At 36.0% G+C, this 24465-nt stretch overlaps 1 long non-coding RNA gene across 1 annotated transcript in view; it reads left to right on the forward strand.

The window, feature by feature from the left end:
* The window catches only part of LOC148758296 (uncharacterized), a 1912057-nt gene that overhangs the window by 1344957 nt on the left and 542635 nt on the right, over window positions 1–24465 (forward strand). The window contains exon 8 of the long non-coding RNA XR_016021446.1: window positions 23397–23442. This is a non-coding gene — a long non-coding RNA (uncharacterized LOC148758296). The remainder of the gene's footprint in view (window positions 1–23396; window positions 23443–24465) is intronic.

Below are 24465 nucleotides of genomic sequence, written 5' to 3' on the forward strand. Positions count from 1 at the left end.
CCAAAGCAAAGAACAGCACACCTAAAGTGCCATTATCCACTTACTTTCTTTTACAAAAACACACATAGACAGTTCTCAGCCCCGACGGGTAAGAATAACAGGAAAGTATATATGAAATTTTTTTTTTTTTTTAACTTTTAAACACGCATACCTTAAGATACAGTCAGCAGCTTTAAGAAAGACAAGAAATGCTTTAATTGGCCTTTTTGGGTGCATTGCACACATCACTTCTTACACAGAGTGAAGCTCCCATGCAAGTGCTTTTTAGGTTTTTTTTCTGTTATTGTTTTTTTTTCTAATCACTCATTAGATGAAATACCAGTGGACTAGCTGGGATGCTGGCTAAGCTGGATACTGAACCATGACCAAAATTAATCATGCAGCCTGGAAGTCAGTGACAAGCTTTCGAATGCCACATGGAAAATGGCAGCGTCTGCTCAATCGCATGAGCCCATTCAACTTTGATATATAACAGCACTAAGATAAGAAATGTTTTTGCCTGCAAGTGAAAAAAGTAGCTATGTAATGAAGTGCTGGAACACACACACACACACACACACACACACACACACACACACACCCCCCAAGTCATGAGCTTTAAAACTGAAGTAGTTTGGAAATTCTTAAATTGTATTATTAAAATTAAATTGTTATTCATGTTTTAGAGAAGAAAAGTAAAATTGTTAATTATCAGTTTACTGGTTATAAACACCTACCTACATTTGATTAAACTTCTTAAGCATCCATAGAAACATTGAGACAACAAGCCACTATCAATGTTAGGCAAGTTTCAGTGTTAGGCTAATTATTAAAAACGAGTAGTCACACTATGAACAGGGAAGGAATTAATACCAACTTTCTTCTCAACCCTTCCATTCTCTAACCTTAAATGAATGTACAAGTTATCTACTGGACAATAAATCAAATGCATATACTACAGATAAACTCCAGAAACAAAAAGGATTAAATTGTCTTCTTTTTCCTGTAACCATAAACTTAATACAAAATTGCAGAATTTGTGCCTTCGCTATTCAGTCAGTTCTGCTGTAAGGCAGCATATTCATTTCCAAAAATCACTTTGCTATGCCAAATAGCACAATAAAAACCAGCAGACTTACGGGAAAAATGAGGATAGGGCAGAACACTTAAAAACTTTATTATTGACATTATGGTTAATTATTATTGAAATAAAAAAGATAGGAACCTAATAAAAATAGTTGCACAGTTTTGCACATGTTGAATGGTTAAGAAATACATAAATAGTAGAATGAATGTGGTAGTTTATCTCAGAAAAACTCCTGAAGCTTGTGGAAGTATCAGAAGAGTTGGAAAGCAAGGTTATCTTACTTCAGAAGGAAAGATGTGACACCAGATAAGGATGGGTGTGGCTCCTAACAGAGTCAAGGGACTTTAGTAGCAGGTAGATGTTTGAAGAGTGTGTATTTTGAGTATTTTTATGAAGCTTTGGGTCAGCTTGGTGTGGTTGTCTGTGTCCACCTAGCGTTTCACCCGGATGGAATAGCACATAAATAAACAAGGTCCATTCACATTCCACCAATTATCCTCTGGTATAGCTGTTACATCAGGCCAAATCTGCATATTCAAAATAAGTGTTATAACAGAATGGACTAACCTGGAATCTGTGAAATTTTTAATTATACATTATATGCCCATTATGTCATATGCCTATCATGGCAAAATTCTAATATTCATAGAATATGCTTATATTAAACACACGTTTCCTTATGCTGAAAAACGTACTAGGCAAAGGTTTGTCAGAATTTCATACTTGTTTGTCTCAAGTCTACTTATCGACTGTCCTAGTTGAAGGATAAGTGTATTTGTCAACATCTTTGAAAAATTACTCTCCAAAGATACATCTTAAAATGTGAACTGTTAAGAATAATCAAGTCATATTTACAAGGAAAAGAGTCAATTGTAATTAAATCGCTGCCAGGCGCTCAGAACTGTGCTACACACTGTAATGCACCATCTCGTTTGTTGATGGCTCTAAGCTCATTGGTGTTTTGTTCATTCACTCATTGTATAGCATTGTATAGAACTAGACACTCCAGCTTCAAGTGGGTAAATGATTGTTCCAAGTTCGTGGGGCTCATAAGTGGAAGCCTAATTATTTTAGCATTCTGATTCAGGGTCTCTAGTACCACTCACATATAGATAATTTTAATTCTCGACATAGGGATTCGAGAGGCAGAAGTCAGCCCTTTCTTAAAGTTCTCCCTCTCTTGACTCCTAAGTTCTAGATGATACAACATTATACCTATTGACAAACTTATTGCCCTTTATATCTTTTTGTGTGATTTTAATTTGGCTTCTCAGAGACCATAAGAGACCACATACAGAAATATTTAATATTGTTCCTTCCCTCAATCCAGAGGAAAAGACATCCCTTGGGTCAAGATGCTGATTAGCTTGCAGGTGGCGTGGGAATAAGAGGACGGTAAAACATACATACTCTTCCAGATTGTAAAGTTGTAGTCAAATGGGGATCTTGCGATCCATCCTTTTAGAAGGTGATACAAGCTATACACTCTCTTTTTTATAAGTGCTAGACTCCTGATTAAAGCTACTTAAAGTCATGGGTCACCCATTTCCCTCTTTCATTTAACTGCACCATCGTCAAGTGCTGCAGGCTTAAGCACTGATTGGGCATCAGGAGGCAGCACCTACCTGTCGATTGGGCCTGAGGAGAAGTGATCCCTGCCCAGGAGACTTACCTGGCCAACACGTGTTTGCTAACTCCCAGCGATCAGACCTTACTTCACCCTTCATTCTGCTATTATTCTAACCCTCACTCCACCCTGTTAAGTATCACTGAGAAAAACACAGCAGGTGCTCTGAGCCTGGTTGTCAGAAAGTATAGATGTTTATATAGGGTTGCAGATTTTGCACATACAAATACAGGAGTTAAATCTGAATTTTAGAGACATAGCACATAATTTTATAGTGTAAGTATATCCCAAATATGTCATGGGTTATACTAATTTTTTTTTTTAGTCTGAAATTCAATTTTAATTGTGGGTTTATACTTTATATGGCATCCCTATATTTTTAAGCAATGTGTTCCTAGAGGCAGCTGTGTTCAACTGGGCCCACTGATGGCCTTGCTTTAAGGATTGCCTTTTTGGACAAGCCATTGTCATCTCTTTAAATTAATTGAAAAATAATAAATAAACTCTTTTGGTTCAGCTTTAGTCCCAGGAGTCTTACTGTTCTATGAGAAAGGTTGTCGGTATCCCAAATTACTGCCTAGCTTCCACAGTGTAGATAATGGCAGGGCTTTAAGAGCTTTTATTTCCTCTTCTCAAATTGAAGATAAGAGTCAGAGATTCTTTATATATATATACACATTTGTGAATGTCTCTTTATATGTGAAATATAAGATTCTGTATTATCTGTCTCTCCTACATTTCTGTCTTGTGAGCAGCGCACTCGTGATGATATTTTCCTGAACAAATAAAGAACAAAGCCTCAATATATGGCAGCCAGGACAATTGAAAATTTTCAAATCAGCTCAGTTTTAGCTAAGGCGTTTGCACCTCACTGTCTCTTTTTGACACTTTTCAAACTTGGCCTTCCCAAAATATGCATTGAATAATGAACTTCAGAGAACCAATTTTTCCTCTATGGAGTTTATGCATGTGATAAAGGCCAGAAAGCTATCTTTAATTATTACTGTATAGGGTATCCTGTTATCTTTAATTATCACTGCCGAATGGTTGCCAAAAAATCAAATACTGCTGGCAATCAGGAGTCATTATACAATAGCATGATTGCATCTGTTCATATTAACAGATAAGCACAGAAAATCAAAACAGTGTCTGATTTCACCACTAAAACTGTCTGAACAAAATATTGTATCTAGCGCTCTTAATATCTTGTGGTGACTTTGATCTGATTAAAGTCCAAAGAAACATAACCACAGATGCAAATATTCTGGTGTTTCTGAAATGAATATTGCTGAATTTCATTGGGCTGAATTGCTGGAATCCTAGTGAAGCAGAAGTGATTATAAGCATAGTACAAAGTTATGATGGGAAGATATCTAAATCTCTGAGGCCGCAGGTGCAGGATTATAGCAAAACCCCACTGAAACATTCAGTGTTCTGTCTAAATACCCCAGTACAAAATTAATTAGGCAGTTGATCACATAATAAAGCTAAGATGGATGATATAATGGAAACTAGCATCTCAGAGTCAGTGAGGAACTTGATTCTCTTATTAGATGCAGCTGATTTTCAGTTCTGCTGTTTATAAGATGGTGTGCATAACAGAAGATGAAAAAAGAGGGGGGGGTTCTATTTTGAAAATGAGAACTCAGTTACAGTATTTATCTCTGTTGGAAACTATAATATGTAAGCTATGTAGAATTTGTAGATAGACATTTCTGCGAGTAATTCTCTAAGATACTTGGCTGAAAAGCACATCAAAGAACAGGGAAATAATGAGACAGGCTCCAGCTGTTGGATTCCTACAGCTTTTGATTTGTGCTCTCCTAGAAACTCTGGGTTTTGATCCTGTGTTGATTATTTCCATGGCACTGAAGTTGATTTGTGCATTATTTAAAAACAGACCGTAGGCAGCAAACAAGGAAGAGTTTGCAAACTCCATCTTAAAGGACATTTACTTGTCTTGTCATTTCTTGCATTCCACTTAGGGGCTCTGGTGGTGTGCGTGGCTACCTGTAGGGTAACACACATTAAAAATGGAGAAGGTGTAGAACAGAGCTAATCAAAGGTTTTCAAAAGAAATCAGGACGGGATTGTAACTAAAATGACCAGGGCATTCCAGAACTGGAGGATATAAGAATGCCACTTGTTCCATGTTGATTTTCAATTTTGTAGAACGGTAAAAATGATTATAAGAGGGTGACAACAGCTGCCCACTTCAAAATGAGGCATATTTATTTATTCAAGATAGAAACTGTGTACTTAAAAACTTACTAAAAACTCAGTCAGCACTGGGAATCCCGATCCCCTCATCCATGTCTTCGAGAAGGCCTTACTTAAAAGGTAGCCCGTTTGTTAGAGTTTATCATTAAATGTTTCTTTTATAACGTGTTTCATTTCCTAATTGCAAAGCAATGGGAAATTCTGCAAATAATGGATTTCTGAAGAACTCTGCCCCAAACTGTTTTTTGTTCTGATGATAATGGAGTAATGTAAGTCAAGGAAGAGCCCATGGTATCTGATACTACTTGAGTTTTTGATGATGTGTTATTTTTTCCTCAGTCTCCAATAAATCAGGCACTACCCAAAGAGCAATGTTTTTTGTTTTGTTTTGTTTTCAGCTGGATTTCTTTTAATTGAGTGCAGGATTATGCAAGGTGAGCTGTTTTTCATATGACTACTCATGAGAAAAGAAATGCAGCTGGCAAGTGACTTCTTGATCTAGTTATTTGTGAGCTCCTTTCAACTTTTTTTCCTTTTTTATTTCCTTCCTTCCTTCCTTCCTTCCTTCCTTCCTTCCTTCCTTCCTTCCTTCCTTCCTTCCTTGTCTCGTCACTTTCCATGGGCACAGATTTATAAATACAAAATCATAAATGCAAAAAAAAAACAATTGTACCAGCTGCTTTCTGGACCAGTGAGAGAAATTATTAAGGGTTATTTTCAGAGGGGTCCTCATAACTAATCAAATTATTGACTCAGAGAGATATCAATAATCAATATACAGTTCTCAGAGTCTTTTGGAGGCCACTGTTTGATATACTGTTGACTCAAACGTCTTATCAATAATCACTTCCTCCTCATCTGGTCCCTCTTTCTTAGGTTGTCAATATGCAATACTTCGAGACTTCCATAATAAAATATAATGTGAAAATTCCCATTTTCATGGATACAGGTCATGAATATTTTTGGAGTCGCAGCTATATTTGGGCTGGTGTGAAATACTGAAAATTATAAGACATGTATCTTGTATTCAAAATACAAGAAATGTCGGTGCTATATGGAGCTAGAGGGAATAAAAACTAAAAATAATACAGTCAGATTTTTCAAACAAAATCTGAAATACAACAATTTTGAAACTTTTGAAGAAAACAATAAAGTAGCGTGGCATTTAATGGAAAATTATTGTTCTAAGAAGGCCAGTATAAGTGCAGATTAGTATAGTTTTAAGAGACAAATTCAGATTAAAACCTATGTTAAGCTGAGAAAGAGACATCATTTTGAAAAATTCTCAAAAAACAGTAGAGAAACTTTCTGAAGTATTGAGTCTGTCTTGATTAATAACTGCAAAAGATATCTAGGTAATTAAAAAAAAGAACATAATAAATAGGTATTTTTAGAAGAAAACATATAAAATGCAGAGAAGACAAAATAAATCACATAATCTAGAAATTAAAAGGGAAAAATATCTTACTGTGGTATGTATTTCCCTGGGAGTTTTGCATAGTCTGCAAACATGGAAAAATTACTATGCAGGTTTGCTAGGTTACACTGCAGTGACAAACTCCCAAGTTTCAGAGGCTTGACAGAACAAAGGTTTGTTTCTAATTTACATCGTATGTCTAACGCAGGTTGGCAGAGTTTCTGCATCCCTCATTCACTCGGAGTCACAGTTTGCTGGAAGCTCTCCATGCTATAGCTAAATAATTTGGAATACATGACCTCCGAGTTTGCTGTGGTGGGGGAAGAGAAGGCAGGAGGCTCGTGTAGGATGTTTATAAATGTTTATAAACTTGACTGCAAAGTAAATTGACAAATACTGTCTTCCTAAATGCCCATGGGTGTAAAATGAAAAAAAACAAAAAAGATTTGGAATATTGCAGAATTGTTTACGTGACCTTCCACAATCTCAGTTTTGGAAAAATTCGAATGCTTACATTTTATGGTTTAGCTTTATCTGAATAAATGAATTGTGAGTGTATCTTTCCAATGTGTGCAGCATATTTTATCATGTAAATATCGCACCCTTTTCACAATATATTCATTACTGTGGTTCATTGAAATTCCGGATTATTTTTAATGTTAAGTGTAGCAGTAAGATCCTGGCTAAGAGGATGTTTTCTGTCAGAAAAACCTGCATTTCAGTCTTTCTAACCACTTTCCTTACCCGCTAAATGACTGTGGGGCATTCCTTATACAACTTTTGACTAGATTTAATGATATTAGATGAGGACAATAATATCTATGTCATTTACTACCTTGAGGAATAAATAGTAAGTACTTAGTCCACAGCTTGCTACCCAGAGTGTAAGCCCAGAAAAAATGACAATACTGGAGGCATTTATGGTAGTATTGGTGGTGGCATGTTGTGTTGTCATTGTTCCTACTGTTTCCTTACCATATGTCCCTCTGTCCAAAAGTGCCTGTTATTGCCTGGAACTGCTGCCTGAACCTGTGCAGAAGAGTTGAGCCTGGGAAATTTTCTCTAACACAGCCCATCTGAGACTTCCGTTACATTTGCTACAATCTAATCCTGAACAGAAGGATCATGTATATTGCCGATGCCACCCAAGTAATTTCTTTGGATTAGCTCATATTCAGAAGGATCCTGAGTGGCTTCTAAAGTATAAAAATGACATAGTTATATATTGTGCTCATATGGTGCTGTTCCTCCATAGCCAGCTAGCCGCTTGACTGTGAGAGAAGAAAATGTACTCTCATCGGATGCTTTAAAACAAACAAATAAGCCCTGAATAGCAAAGGTGTATCTGTAAGGATGTTCACCACACCACTGTTTAAAATAGCAAAGACCTGGATACAATCTAAATAATCATCACTGTTAGTAGAAGAATTAACTTATGGGATATAACACTAAGTAGAATATGATACAGGCATTTAAAAGCAAAGGGCAGTTTGTACCTTATTTACTGGTGTAGAAAGTTTTCCACAATCCAGTGTATTGTTTTCAATATGTTTCCTGTGTTTGGTTTCTCTAGTCTTCCTTACAGCCTTACTTGCAGTAAATATTCTTTAGTGCAGTTCATAGATATACTCACCGACACTTGGTATTGTCAGTCTGTGTTCATTTGAGCTATTCTGATAGATGTGTAGTGGTTTCACATTGGAGTTTCAATTTGCATTTCCCTTAGGAAAACTACTTAAACATTTTCAATATATAGTGAAATCTGTGTTCAAATAGTTTTGTCTATTTTCTGTTAGCCTGTTTGTAATTCGATTATTGAATTTTGGAAATTACATATCCTGGATACAAGTCATTTATCAAAAATTCAATGTGTAAATATTTTTTCGAAGAATGATATTTGTCTTTACATTCTATTAACAGTATCTTTTGAGGAGCAGATGTTTTTTGTTTGTTTGTGAATTATAATTTTTATGTATCAATTTACGAAACATGTTTTCGATTATCCAGAAGATATTGCCTAAGCTGAGGCCAGAATTTTTTCTTCTTTTTCTACAATTTTATAGTTTTAGGTTTTATACTTAATGTCTGTAAGTCTTTTTTGACTTACTTTTTATATATACTGTAAAACATGGATTACAGTTTCTTTTCTTTCTTTTTTTCTCTCTCTCTCTTTTCTTTTTGGAATGTCCAAACATCTAGTACCATTTGTTGAACACTAATATCTTTTATCATTGAATTGTCTTTGTAACTTTGTGAAAATGCTGTCGTCTGTATGTGTGAGGATACGTTTCTGAAGATTCTAGTCTTTTCCAGTTATCTGCCTGTCTTTATGCTCATAGCACCCCTGTATAAATTCTGTACCTTTCAGATAGGGCTTGAAATGAGGGACTGTTAGCCCTGCAATTTTATGCTTCTTTTTTAAGTTGTTTTGATTATTCTAGTTCTTTTGCCTTTCCCAGTGAAGTTAGAATAAGTTTTTGAGTGTCTATAAGAATAGCCTGATAAAATGTTGTTTGTGATTGTGCTGAATCTATAGATCACTTTGAGAATAATTGACATATTAGCAATATTGAGTCTTCCAAACCTTGAATACAGTATATCATTGTGATTATTTACGTCTCCTTTCCTTTCTTACATCAGTATATGTTTTAGTTTTCTATGTACAGATCTTTTACATCATTTGTCAGATTTATCCCACAAAATTTTATGTTTTGATGCCAATGTAAATGATATTTTCTAATTTCAATTTTTGATTGTTGTAGCTAGCACATAGCTATACAATTGATTTACATTGATCATGTATCCTGCAGTCTTACCAAATTCACTTATAAATTCTGTAACTCTTTTGTGTAATCTATCGTATTTCAACATAGGCAATCGTGTCACCAGGAAAAAAGATTTACTTTTTTTTTTTTTTTTTTTTTCAATTTCCCCTGCTTTATAGTACTGGCTAGGAAAATATTTAATAAAAGTGGTGAAAGTGGACGTCCTTCTTTCTTCCTGATCTTAAGTTAGAAGCATTCAGTCTTTCTTATTACTATTGTGTTAACTATGGGTTTTTCATAGACACACATTTTCAGGTTGAGGAAATCCCCTGTGATTTCTGCCTTGTCGAGAGTTACTGTTAGTAATTGGTGTTGGATATTGCCTAGTGCTTTTTCTGCATCTATTGAGATATTCGCATGTTTAGGTCCTTTTTACCAGACTTGTCTTTCTGGAATAACTCAGTGTGGTCATGAATTTTTTTTTTTTTTTTAATAAATGTTTGGATTTCATTTGATACAATTCTATTTTGAAATTTTTCAACTATAATTATTAATGATATTTGTCTGTAGTTTTCTTGTGATGTCTCTGTGCAGTTTTGGTGTCAAAGTAATTGTGGCCTCATAAAATGAGTTGGAAAGGATTCCTTTCTTTATAATTTTCTAGAAATATTTGTGTAGAATGTGTTGTTATGTCTTACTGAAATGTTTTGTAGAATTAACTAGTGAAGTCATCTAAGCCTGGAACTACAAATTCAGTTTCTTTAATGAATATACGGATCTGCTTTCTGTAGTTACTGGTAAGATCAAACATATTTTCATAAGTTAGACATTTACATTTCCTTTCCTATGGATTACTTCTTTATATGCTTTGCTCATTTTTATAAATACGTCATTCTTATTGATTTGTGAACTGTGAGTATGGGGTGTGTGTGTGTGTATTTATAAAAGTTTGTAACCAAAAACCTCATTTTAGAAGGAAAAATATGTAAAGCTTATGTATGTATAAAATCTATCCATTCCCCACCCACTTCCGCACCTTCCATGAATGGCACCCACTGTCATCCAAGGAAAGGGACCCCCCCCATTGTTACGATCACACAAAGCCTTTAGGCTGTATATTATCTTATGATTACTTTTGTACTTCATACTAAACTTTAATAACAAGCTTATTCTGCTTTTGTTTGTTTTTTCCCCCATGGATATTTTGGATAGAAATTAGATACCATAGTTAATCTGAAAACTTGAATTAACAAAAGGCCTCTTTTACAGGTACTTAGTCTGGGGTATAAATGTGGTAAGTAAGGAAGGCACTGGAATCTAGATACAATGTATCATATATATATATACACACACACACACACACACACATATATATATATATGTATATTTGTTTGTTTTTGTTTTTGTTTTCCTTTGCAAATGGCAGAAGTATGGCTACAGATCAGGGTATACAACTCGAATAGAATTACACAGGGATTTGTTGTTTTGTGGTTCTGAGGATGCATGTAGTTCAGGCTGGGTCAATTTATCCAGGAAGAAATACAAATTCTTCCTTTTCTTTTTTATGTTAATTATAACCAACAAAAGTAAGTTATTAATTATAACTTACTTTTCTTTTTTATTTTAATTATAATTTAGCAAGGTTGAGATAGATGTCACTGGTTAGGTCTAGGCGGTTATGTGAACATGAAATAATTTTAATCGATTTGAATTAATGAGGTACGGATTGCATGATTCTTCCAATGACTATTCTATTTATTCTCTATAACCACTGTCCTTATCATAGGGATGTTTCTAGTGAGCGCCTTGAGAGTAGAGGCTTGCTTCGTTCCTCTTGCAATCCCTCTAAGCATTTAGCACAGGTGTGCCATACTCAAGGAAATGTTGACTACTTCATCTGACAGTTATATTAAAGATGCTGTTGAGATTGATATTCATGATAATAATAATGATAATAAATATCTAGAATTGAGTTAATGTAATGTAGTAGGCACTGTCCTAACTGCTAATTCTCTGGCTTTTATAAGTGAGGAAACTAAAGCAAATCAAGGTGAAGGAAGTGCTTGTGCCTGGATTCAGACCCAAGTTGTTTGACACAGTATGTTGGACTCCAAATCACTGTGCCCTGTTTGCCAGTCTTTCCTCTCCTACTAGACCTCATGTTCACTGAGGTCAGGTCTCCTCCTTGTTTATTTTGGTTCTTTCAGACTGTAGCACAGTATCTAGCACAGAGAAACTCTTAATAAATGTTAGTAAAATAATTAATTTGATGAATATCATTCTCTTCTACCAGAATCTTCCAGAACAGTATCCAAAATTTCTATGTATTCTATTGCTCCCCAGAATGTATATTTCTATACATAGTGAGTACCGTATAAATGTTAATTGATGATATAACTAAAGTCGATAATAAATTGTGCTCATAGTCATAAAAGTGGGTAGTTGTATTAGTCAGTTACTTTGCATAATAAACATTCCCAAAGATCAGTGATTTAAAACCATAACCATTTTTTCTCTCTTACTTGTATGTGGGTATGTAGAGAAATGCCTTTCTAGTTCAGGATGGACCCCAGGGTGAGGGTTGAGTCCAAATCTGTTTCTGTATCTTCCATTTCCCTTGGGCCACCACGCTTAACAGGGTGGGTTCCTTATATAAAGAGAGCAGGGGTGCAAGAATACAAGCCCAAACATGCAAGTGCATCGCCAAGTCTTATTGGTCAAAGCAAGTCACATGTTGAGCCCAATGTCAAAGTTCAAGTGAAAGCTCCATCTCCCGTGGGAAGAACTGCAAAGTCCCATGGAAAAGAGTGTGAATCCTGGCAGTGGTAACACATGGAGTCAATAATTCAATCTACCACATTTGTACTGACCAAGCAAGTGACAGAGGAAAACATTTAGAAACACCAACAGCAAAATTTTGATTAAACCCTCAAAGTAATGTAGTAGAAGTCTGAAGCAACATCCAAGCCAATTTTTATTTAATCACAGTTTTCTTCCACTCTTCCAACAAATGGTGGATAATGAATATTACAGTCATTTCTAGAGCAATCAACTCTAGTATCCCAAATAGAAGATTACAACTTCAGCTGGAAAATGAACAGCAGGACAGTTGAAGACGTAACACCATCACCAACAACAAAAATCTCATTTAGTTTCAAGTGATACTTTGCGATAAAGAGAGAGGGTAGGGACAAGGAAATTAAGAAATTAGCAGCATAAACAGAATTGTATCCCAACAGAAGACTGGACTTGTCATTAGAGGAGGCATCAGATAGAATTTGCATATAGAAAATGATACATGAAATAAGGGTGACTGGCCCTGACCAGTAAACACTGAAAGATGTCTATAATAAAATGGGAAGGTAGTAAATCTCGGAAATTAAAAAGGACAAAATAAAGATTTCCTCTTGCTTCATGTCAAGAGTGTTGTCTTGTGCCTGGTTTTCTTAAGTTCCTTAATGCTATGGTGTGAGTAATGCAGAATGGTGTAAGAGTGATTCTTCTAGCACGCCAGTGTTTGAAAATCTGAAATGGGCTCTTTGCCCCTGGCTCTGTACCCTTTTGCAGGTATGCAGTTGGGCCTTGTTCCTCAGCGTCTCTTGAGACTGCTGGAGAATGTCTCACAGTAGTGTCAGTGGCTGGCTCTGAATGAAAACCAGAAAGCAAAGCTGAGATGTCAACTTGTGCATAAACAGAATGCTGCATATTCTACTTAAAAATGAAAATAATAAGGGAAAATGCCTCATGAAGTAGCAATCATCCTGTGATGGCCGAACGTGTCCCTGCAACTTTGTGTTTTTCAAACAATTTTCTTTATTTTCCTTCACATGAAATGACACAGACCTGTAATTTTTCACCCCTTGGTTCAAATTGTGTGTCATTTTCTAGTGGCTCCAGCATTTACTGTTTTATATCTGTATAAATGTGTGTATACATATGTATATACACAGACAGCATAAAAACTTGAACATTTTCTTAACAAAATATTCTTTATACCAAGTTTGACAGAAGGAACAATAGGTATAAGATATAAAATGCATTCTGAAGTTTACGTATAAAAACAAGATATAAGGACCATTTCGCAAGAGAGCGAGTTCCTAAGTTCCTTACCCTTACCCCACCAAAGATAAAGTTCGTATAAAATTAGATTAATCAAAATGTGATGAATGTGAATAAAACTACAATTGTCCATCACTTTTCCGACTTCTTAGGCCAAGAATACATTAAATCTGCTTTTACATTTCTAGTGGAAAAGCAAATGCATATTTAATTACTAGAAGCCATAGGACCAAAATTTAAAAAAAAAAAAAATAAATAAAAGATAGGGTATTTGTTTCTGAAAATATTATGATTGTGGGAACTCATGGTGTAGTGATACTGGGAGGTAAAATAAATTATCTGACTGTCCAACATTGCATAGACATAATTCACACACTTCCTGTCTCTGCTTCTCTTTGCATATGTAAACCATGGAAATTTCAACATGTTGGAAATTGTGGAGACTGATACAGGAGCTAGTAAGCTCAACTGAAGATTACTGCCTCCTTCCCCAATCATTCACGTGGCAGAGGGGAAACTTCGGCCGTGGACCTGTGAACTACATACTGCCTTCCATATCTTACTTTCTTGGATTCGTCTACTCATTCATTCCAATCTGGGCTTATTTAGGGAATATCGCAGAGGCATTCCAATAAGTGTTGGGGATTCACAGATTAATGAGACTAGGGCACTACTATGGAGAAACGCATAGTCTAAAGCCAAAGATAACCATATAAACAGTCATAAAATGATGAGAGCAGTATCAAAACAGAGCTGTGGGCAGTGTTGTAGAAGCAGGGAGAAAGCAATTAGCTCTGTCTACCGTAGTCTAGAAAGGTTCCACAGAGAAGGTGACACTTGTGCTGGATCTTGAAGGATGAGCAGAAATCTGCCAGGTATAGATTAAAAGCAAAAATGTGCCAAGAGAAAAGAGCCTTTGCAAATTCACTGAGGCCCTCCTCCCTGCTGCCTGCTGATGATGACCGGGAGCCCAGATGTGAGTTAAAGCACTGTCACAGGAAGTTACAGGTTTTCATTGACACTGTCTCCTCCTCTCTGTGCCCTAAAAAAAAAAAGGCTGTGAAATACGTCAAATTGCACAGAACAGAACCTAACTGGATTTAAAAAAAAAAAAAAAAAGAATTGTTCTCATGCTAATGAAAAAACATTTCTTTTAAAAAATATGGTCATTCTTATCTTCAGTTAGTGTGAAATCATGTGAAAAGTCATCATAATTGATGCAAGTATTGACATGCAGAAGCATCTGTAAGCACACAGTATTTGCAAATTTGTCAATTTGGCATTGAACCAAATCCCATGTAATTGTGCAGTTTGGGGGTCAGGGAAGGGGAGGGAAAGGAACAAGTTATTTCTGATATTAAACGAGGCATTTATTTCATTGGAAATACTGTCAGTGGGGGCTTCCTAAGTCATCTTCCAGAACCTGACTTCTAATTTACAGTGAAGGATCCTTTTTAAAATCTCCATATTCCTGATTTGTCATATTTTGTTTTTCTTTTGTTAATAGAAATAATAGAAGTAGCACTGTATGGCCATAATTTTTATCTATCATCTTGGCTGATTCTCTGAAGAGGGATAAGAGTCATCTGTGTTTCTCCCTTTATCTTCTGGCAATTGTCATCAGTGGCCAAAGAAGTAACTTACCACATAGTACATTTTTAAAGAACAGAAAGAAATGACCCTCAACTTGATTGGATGCTTTTGCTAGTTAATTTTGCCTTCCTGACTAAAGTTAGCTGCTTTCCTAAATTTAGAATAGGCACCTCTTTTTCCCCTCCCCCCTTTTTAAATCTTATCCTCCTTACCTCATCTATTGCACTTATCCAATATTTGTGATTTCCCTGTTATTTTAATACACAACAGCTTTCTTGCCTGCACTGGGAGACCTCTCTATTAACCAGATTTCCAGACCTGTCCTTACCTAGCTAGTTCTGTCACTTTGACACTTGGGAATGAGCAGGTCAATTTAAGAACATTGTAACTTCAACTCTCTGCCATTTATTCAGAGTCTTAATTGGATATCTTAACTTGCAGCCATTTGTGTGACTCATTACCAGCTCTGTGACTTTGATCTGGGCCATCATAGCAGGAGTCCATCATGGTATCTACCATTTATCCCTCGCCATCTAATAGATCCCCACTTACCACAACCCCTACCTTCCTTACCTTCACCACGAGATTGTTTTTCTTATGTGGACCTCTAAAACAGCATCGTTCATTCTGAGAGTTATCTCACCAGATTTAGCCCTCCAGTCACAGAATATCTGCCTCCCTCCCTCCCTCTTTTCTTCCCTCCCTTTTTATTTATTTTTATTTTTATTTAACTTTATTTTTATACATATACAATTTTAAACTGTAGAGTTTGTTCATATTTAATACTTAACTGATTACACACACAAATTCAAGTTTTTGTTTTTCTTGATTTTTCCCCCCAAAGGGCTTTGTTATTTCAAGTTTTCTACAGTTCCTAGTATTCACTTGTGTCTCCCAACACCTAATGCCTTTTATTATCTCACTAATGGGATTGTTGTTTTCTCTTTGACCTGTCCTTCTTCCTTCACTGATGTTGTCTACTTGATGTCCTAGAGATTTGAGTGTGTGACCCCGGGCATAGATTTATTTATAGCCACAAGAAAGACAGGATTTATTTTTAGAGGCCAAATAGTTAAGTAATTTGTACTTTCCCCAAGATCATGTCACCCAGTGCCCAGCCTTTTAAGTCATCCCAATATCTTCCTCTTATACCCGTGTTTCTCAAACCTGAGTGTGCCTTGGAATCATCTGGAGGGCTTCGGAAACAGATGGTCAGTCCGTATCCCAGAGTTTCTGATTTACTAGATCTGTTTTAGGACCATCCAATTCTCATTTCGCACAAGTTTTCAGTTGCTGCTGGTTGGGGGACCTCACTATGAGAACTATTATGCTTTTCCGTTATGCTTTTCACGTATGTCTTCCCAAAGTCCTTTCATTTTACCTTTAAAGTGAGATTAGGAGTATATATACTCTGTCTTCTTCTCAAGGTTGCTATGAGTTTCAAATGGTTGTAAACCGCAAACAATGCTACAACATAAATGGAAAGCTCGTCTTGCTAAGGTATAGACTCCGTGGAAGCTGGAGCATGTCTTGTTCACGTTCATATTTCTAGTCCCTAATAAACAGTAAGTACTTTATACATTTTTGTTGAATAAATTAATGAACAAAAGGTGAAATCCAGGACTTGGTTAAAACTAAATTTTAAAAAAGAGAGAAGACGGAAGTGGAGACCTGGTCCCCACCAATCAATGACTATTTACATTCAAGAAAATAATTCCTAAGTACTGCTTATGCTTTTCTGAGTTATCTGGTGACTTAGTTAGGCCTGTGTTAAGAAGGTTAAAGGAAGCAGTGTATCATTCACTGCTAGTGCTTGCAATGGTTTCTCCTCTGGGAAGGAAGACTTTCTACATAAACATTCAAAGGATTATAATCACTATCCAGAGACCGAATCCTCTGCCCTGACAGTTGGAAAATAACTCTACGTGCTGACGGCCCTACAGGATGGGAAATGCAATAGCTCTGCTACTACTGTATAATGTTGCTAAGCTTAATTGACTGCACCCATAAATAGAGGGGGAATGCAAGGTTGTGTCATCTATACCACTCTTAAATTATGACGTGGGACCAACTCGTAGGCCTGCCGGAGAATCACTGTAGTACAATTTGTTATACAACAATATCAATTGTTTGGATTTTAGGTTTTCCTGTTTGTACCAACACCAACTCAGTTCCATTGACTTGCTCTTTCCTTTGTTTTAAGCCTTGTGTTCTCATCCTCTCACACACACCTCCCTTTCCTTTTATTCTCCTTTGGAGCTTTACACAGAGCCACTCGTATTCCTCTACTCTTCCCTTCCCTTCTGACTGAAGTCTCTGTTCAGCTTTCAAATATTAATCATTAAGACACTGCTCGTGGTCTTGTCCAGATACTATGCTACAATAATTCACCCCGAAGCTTTTCAGAATTGTTGTATCCACTGCCAGGCCCTTCCCATCATAACTACCTTTCTAATCTTGTCTTATTTCTGTGCCCATGACTCCAAAACAGTGCTGTTAAGGACACCAGTGGTTTCCATGTTGGAAATCCAAAGAACACTTCTTGATCCTCATGTTACTTAACTTCTGACCACATTTTATGCCGTCAACCATACGTCTTCCTGGAAGCTTTTCTTCTCTTGGCTTCCATACTATTACACATGCCTGGCTTGGTTCTTTCTCTGACTACTACTCTCTGAGTCTCCTTCACAAGGCACTTTCTCTGCCATACTCCTAAATATGGAAGTTCTATGCTTCTCTCTCTACAAACTTTCTCTAAATGATTTTTCACAACCATGACTTGATGTCATCCAAATGGTAATAGTCACCATCACCTATCACTCATCCATGCCTATCACCTGACAGGTAGGTTTATGGATCCACTGTTCACTGTACAGCTCTACTTGAATGATTTTCAGTTATCTCAATCTTAAAATATCCAAAATTTTAGTCTTGAATTCTCATCTCCTTAGTCCACCCACAACTGACATTTGCTCCTGCTCCCCTGCCATATCTATCCCACAAACTTGTGCCAATATCTATCTCCAACCTATCCATCCATCCCCAGCTACGCCAGTCAGATCCAGGTCTGATTCATCATCATCGCTGTCTCTGGACCTGTACTCCTGTTAGTTACCTTCCTGAAAAAGGTATTTTCTCCAATTTTCATCCAAATACTTCCTGTCCATCTTGCAGCTCTTAATTTAAACATCCTTTCTTCAAAAAGACCTCCCTGGACCCCTCAATCCCAGTGGCACACTCTCAGAGCATTGATCCATTGTGTGTGTGTGTGTGTGGCACTTACCATGATTCAGAATTCTACTTTTATATGAATGTTATGTTATCTCTTGAATATCCTGTAAGCCTATGCAAGTAGCATCCTTGATTGTTTTTCTTTTCTTTTTTAATCAATGTATCACCAGGTGTAGCTCAGTGTATAATACATCTTAGGCCCTTAGTAAATACCTGCTAGGTAAAAGGTCTCCCTTAGAATTTTTATTCTCACCAGATTTCCCCTAGCTCCCATCTCCATTTTTTACTTCTCCCAAATTGATTCTTCTACCGCTTCCTCCCTACCTTCCTTCTTTCCTCCCTCCCTTCCCTCCCTCCTTCCTTCTTTTTTTCCTTTCTTCATGGACTTGCCAGTTAAATCTAAAAATTCCTACCTGCTTATCAAAAGTCCAATCTTATTTAAGACAACTAATTTAATTCAGATAAAGTATATATACTCAATAGTGGATTTCTATTTTCCTTTATTTCATTTGCTTCTCTGTTTTAAATTTGTCTTTATAAACCTAGACAATATGAAAGATAGATACCTCCTGGATGGCCAAGATACATAATTCTTAGAATACCCGGGATTAACTCTACATCGATTATTCAATCATTCATTTATTCATTAATTTAATGACTCATTTAGTCATTTTTTTCACTTAGTTAATCAACTATGCAGATCCTGTTGTGTATTTCCACATTTTGCCGTGTATAATGTGCTCCCCTGTATAATGCGCACCCATGCTTTTGGCCCAAATTCTCAGGGAAAAAATATCTTTCATTTTAACCTTTTAATTCAAATTGTTATTTGTTTATATTTAGGTACATATTTTGTATTATAAAGGAATTTTAACACTTATTTTTTAACATAGTGTGATACCAGAAATTTTATCTACCGAATAATTACAAAACACAAAACCATATACAAGGTACAAGAAATTTTATATACCGGTAACAAATTTACGACATTTATGCATCCTAGAAGGTCAAGAACTCTTCATCATTGCAAGTTGTAAGTTCAATAAAATCAATTATCATATTCCATGGTATTATTTTGCATACAGATATCATGATTGATGTCTAGAGTTATACTTTTAACTCCTAAGCATAAATAAAAGAATTAAAAACATTTGTATGGATACAGAATTAGTACTACCCAGATATAACGTGCATCTTTATTTTTCCCTCACAAATTTGGGTGAAAAATTGCACATTATACACAACAAAATATAGTATGCACTTTTATAGCCTAAATCTTGGATCTCCTACTTACTTGCTTAGTTATGACAAGTTAATTATTCATTCCTCACTTTCCTTATCTCCTAAAATGGGTAAAAATAGTAACTAACTTATAGGGATATTATGAGAGATAAATGATTTATTACACTCAAACATAAATAGCACATAAACTCCATATAAGTATTAGGTAGCATTCTCTTTAACATTACCACAGATTAACTATTTTTTTCTGGCATTGAGTTATATAGTGTTGAACAAAGTAAAGTTGATGTCTTCACATAGCTGATATTCTAGTGCAAGGCAAACTGCGGTTCTATGGCCAAATCTGATCCATTGACCATTTCTGTAAGTAAAGTGTTACTGGAATACAGCTAGCGCATTCCTTTATATTTTGTCCAAAGTTGCTTCGTGCTGCAACAGTGAGCTTGAATAATTGCTACAGAGATTGTGTGCTCTGCAAAGCAGAAAATATTTACTATTTTTCTCTTTATAGAAAAAGTTTGCTGACCCCTCTTCTATGCAGATAGGTGATTTATGCAGATAAATATACTTTCTTTAGGAGATTGCCTAGGTAGTGGAAAATCCACTGGTGTCAAAGTGATTAATATTATATATATTATATAATCCACTGGTGTCAAAGTGATTAATATTATATATATATATATATATATGTTTTTTATTCTACCATCGTCTTCTTGCATGGTTTTAGTACGCCACTCATCTGCTTTAAGCATCTGTTTCCTTGATTCCAAAAAGGGCTCAATGTCTATCTTGGTGAATTCTTGCAGGGTTAAATAATAAATGTATATAGAGTACCTGGAAATCTTGCTGCTCAGTAAAAATTTACTTCTTTTGGAGAATAAAGGATTTAACTTGTATTGATATTATAAGCATTACCATTATTACACTTTGCAAGTACATGAAAACATTTTAGATCAGAAGCTGAAATATTCATGGTCAGAAGTAAAATGAGATGCAGAAGAAAAATAGATATTAATTTCAGTAAATGCAAAGAAAAGATATGTTAAACTCCACTTTCATTCTAGTGCTATTTCTATTTTACCATCTTAGTCTTGGTTTAAAGTTGTCATAGTTAAGTTATAGTTTTCAATCCTTTACATGCTAATAATGTTCCACTTCTAATTAGGTTTCCAAGGTGCTCTTAGTGCAAAAAACAACTGAAAATACTGTGTAAAGCAAGCTACTTAGAAAGGACAGTCATGTTCTATAACAGAAAAATAATTTGTTTTTTTGTTTGTTTGTTTAAGGTGCCTCTTTAATAATAGCTTAAAACAGTAAATCCATGAACATTTGTTTTTTCACAGTAGTTAACCAGTCAGTCATGTTGCCTACAAAATTCCAATTTAAAAAAAAATGACCTTTAAAGATGTCATATAACATTAAGTTTTAATGAGTGATAATAAACGATGATACTTTTCACAGGAGGAAACACAGTGCTTGCCTGGAGCCCTTGCTACGTGTCCCCCACTTTTGCGCTCTACCATTATGTCTTCCCTTTCATTATTTTCAAGGGATGCTGATGGGACAACACACTTTGAAGAACCGAAAATAGTTTTCGTGTTGAGCGTACCAAAGGCGATCTTTATCACTGGCTAATTAGGCAGATGGACCTCCAGTGCTATAGTGATGATTCTTTTGTAGAACGACACTCCGTCCCTCCACAAAGACAGTTTAAGGTGGCCATGCAGGCCTTTGATTACATGGCCTGATTGAAAAATCAGTCTTCATGATTCGGCTCCCAAAAGGCTTTTGACTGATGGGGACTCGACTACAGTTCTGTATCACGAACAGAAATGTCTTCACAATGGTCCGCTTTCAGGTGAAAACAGATTTGGCAACCAGTCACATGGAGTCTCGGATCTAGAGAGAAAAGCATAAGGACAAGTGATAAAACAACCACATCGTCCGCTGACACCTACAAATGGCTCCACATTAACCCTCATAAAACAGGAGCGGTCACAATGCTTTTCAGGACAATACAAGGAGTCTTTTATTAACCCTTGGGACTCTCAAATTAATTGTCCTATTTGCTAAACAAGAACAAGGTATCATACATGTGCTATAATCGTGGCAGACGTAATTATTCATTTATTTTCTCGTTTAAATTTCAACAAAAGTATGAAGCTTTCTGTTTTTTTACGATGACACTCTCTCTACCCTTTTTGCCCTGAGGATCCCTATTAGCAGAGAGCTGAGCAATTCGGTTTCACCGAAAATAAATTATGCCTCTGCTCTTAAAATATGAGTACTGAGGGGCTCTAAAGATTAGAAATCTGTTTGAAGCCTCCATCACTTGAAGTCTTTTTTTCCCCCCTTGATGTGTAGAGCTTCTTGTGCTAAAGTAAAACAACGCATCACCCTGGAAGTTCAGAGCCAAGTGACCTCAAAATAATGCTGGCCAGGATTGTGGGGGGAGGGAAGAGTGAAGGGATGCCTAAAGAGAGCACATGACTAAGGAGGGCAGAGATGTTTGTTTCCTCGGAAGCTGTTTCTAAGGCCACTGTTTGGGTTTTACAGAGTGTCGGGTGACTAAACGAGTCACTCTCTGATTCAAAATGATTAGAAAACTGTAATAATTCCCAAGAAGCAGGAGGGGAATTCTCACTTTCCTCACCAAGGGTCTGGGGAATGAAATGACACCTTCAGTTACAAAGGGCTGTTGGTACCGCCCTGATAACAAGTTGCCACCAATGAGAACCTTATTTGTCTCAGAACCCAGCATTTCATTGAAATTCATTTTCATCTGAAAAACAGGTGTCAGTGCAGCTTTCATTATTTTTCTTAGCAGCCTATAATAGAAGGAAGTGGTTGTGCCAACTTCTCACTTTACTGCTGTTTTACTATTAGTTTTGCCCAGTGGCTCAGGACCTAGTGTGTCTTTACCAGGCATAACTTGTTATTCTAATAGTAGTGGGACTCCATGGGGTTATTCATCTTTGACTTAAATAAAGTTGCAATTAGGAAAAAGGGATGACTCTTCCATTTTCCTCAAACCCCAGGCTTTCCTTTTTTTCTCAGGATTATATCAAATTGAACTAGGTATCCAGCCATTTTTCTCTTACTTGTTATTTTTTAAGTATTTCAAATGAATAGAATCCATTTATCAGATATATATGCTGAAATTAATTTTTTAACTTTTATTATTTTTATTTAAGTACAGTTGCTATATAACATTATATCAGTGACATTAGTTGTAGGTGTATAATATAGCGATTTGACATTTTTATAGTTTACAATGTGATCACCCTACTAATTCGAGCAAACCTCTCACACTGTGGAAACTCGCTTAAATTCTTAAAATTAACTCTTTATGACCTGATCATTCACTCAGCTGTTTCTGCTTTATACCTTCTTCTTCCCTTCATTTTAAAAGATGAGAATACATGCTCAATGTGTGAAATTTGCACTAGTCCACTCTTCTTAGTAGATACTGAATTTGGCTGTGAGATTGTTTCTTTTAAGTTAGTGTAGACCTATTTAGATATGAGACAAAGAAATAAAAATAAGTGGGAGAAGGGACCTGACCTAAGTAAACAACAGGAAAGGGAAAATGTGTTCATGTATTCTCTGTCCATGCAGTTACATAGATTGTCTAAAATTTCAAAATGAAATATAGATCAAAAGCTCCATTTAATTCAAAATCTAAAGACACATGGGTTCTGAAGAAAAAGGAAGCAGTCTACGTTTCCTAAGCAGATTGTACTGATCTACTTTGATATATAACAGGTACAGTGGATGAGTATTGATAGCAAATATTCAAATGATTTTCAGAGGACACTTTTGGAGGTAATGCGTATATGCTATGGCGTAGATTATGGTGATGGTTTCATCATTTCACTCACTCATTTCCAAACTCATCGAGTTGTATTCATTAAGTATGTACAACTTTTTATATGTCAATGGCACCTCAATAAAGTGGTTTAAAAATAATCAATTTTCAAGAAGTTGTCAGAGATTTTTTAAGAAATGCGAAACGATAAAACCATGATATTGTTTTGTATACCTGAAACTAAAACTAAAAAAAAGAAAAAGAAAAAACTGCCATTCAGCAGGTAATTTTTCATTTGTGTTCTAGATTAAATTATATAACTGGTAGCTATACTAACAATAAGTTCTTCTCGCTTTTTCTTTCTTTAGAAATGAGGAATGAATGAAGACAGGAATTACTGGAAGGGAGGTCAGGGTAAGTCAGATCATATTTATTTCTTACTTTTGAAGTGTGCAGAATACATTGTGTCAAACTTGTTCAGGAGCTCTCCAGGGCTTATGTCTCAGATCAATTAGACAAATTGAGACTTTCGGGGGGCGGGGTGGGGGGAATGAAATGCTTGCTATCGCTGTGCTAAACACAAACACACCACTTGTCCCTGACATTGTGAGACCTGTGTTTTCTGCATGCTGGCCACTGGACTGTGCTCTGCCATTGAGTGGATCACAGCCAAAGAGGCAGGAGAAACTTTGGATGAATTGCTGTTTTAGAATTGTGTGTCTTCTAGCTCTGTGTCGTTTTATGTTGACTTTGAATCTGGTGTGGTAAAGGCAGTGCTTAAAATCGCTTGGCAGTATTACGCTAGGCTTCTGAATGTGACTCATATTCAAGTTCAGGAACAAAAGGTCACCAACTGGAGTTGATTAGAATGTAGTGGTGTTTGGGTTGTTGCTTTTTTGTGTGAAGTTTAAATGTATTTAACATTATGAAAGAATAAGACGTTTGTGATATTATTATCAATCACGTAAAATCAAAAGCCATGGTATTCTACTGATGACTTATATGGTACACTTCATTTTTGAGTGTGTAATAGATATTCAGAATCACCTTCTTCAAATAGAGAGCTATAGGCCAAAAAGTGTTTTCAGAACTTTCCTGATGTCACTCTGAATGTAAATGGAGAACAAACTTAGAACCAATAACATTTTCATGCGAAATAAAAAATAATACCAAGAGCTCCTTTAAAAACAAAGAGAAAGAGAAGGAGAAAAGAAAGAAAGAGAAGAAAAGGGACAGAAGGTGAGAGAGAAGGGATGGAAAGAAGGGAGGAGGGAGAGAGGGGGGAGGGAGAGAGGTTAAGAGGAAAAGTATGGTTGTAGTGCAGACTCATTTTTTCTACTTGCATATTCAGAAGTCTAAATTCTAATAAACTTGGAAAAGGTACTTACTTATTTGTCTTTGATTGCCAGTGTCTCTTGAGTCTTGCCAGTTCAATAC

The sequence above is a fragment of the Rhinolophus sinicus genome, chromosome 5 (assembly GCF_057876585.1).
Source record: "Rhinolophus sinicus isolate RSI-liver-muscle chromosome 5, RSI-T2T, whole genome shotgun sequence".
NCBI classification, from domain to species: Eukaryota; Metazoa; Chordata; class Mammalia; order Chiroptera; family Rhinolophidae; genus Rhinolophus; species Rhinolophus sinicus.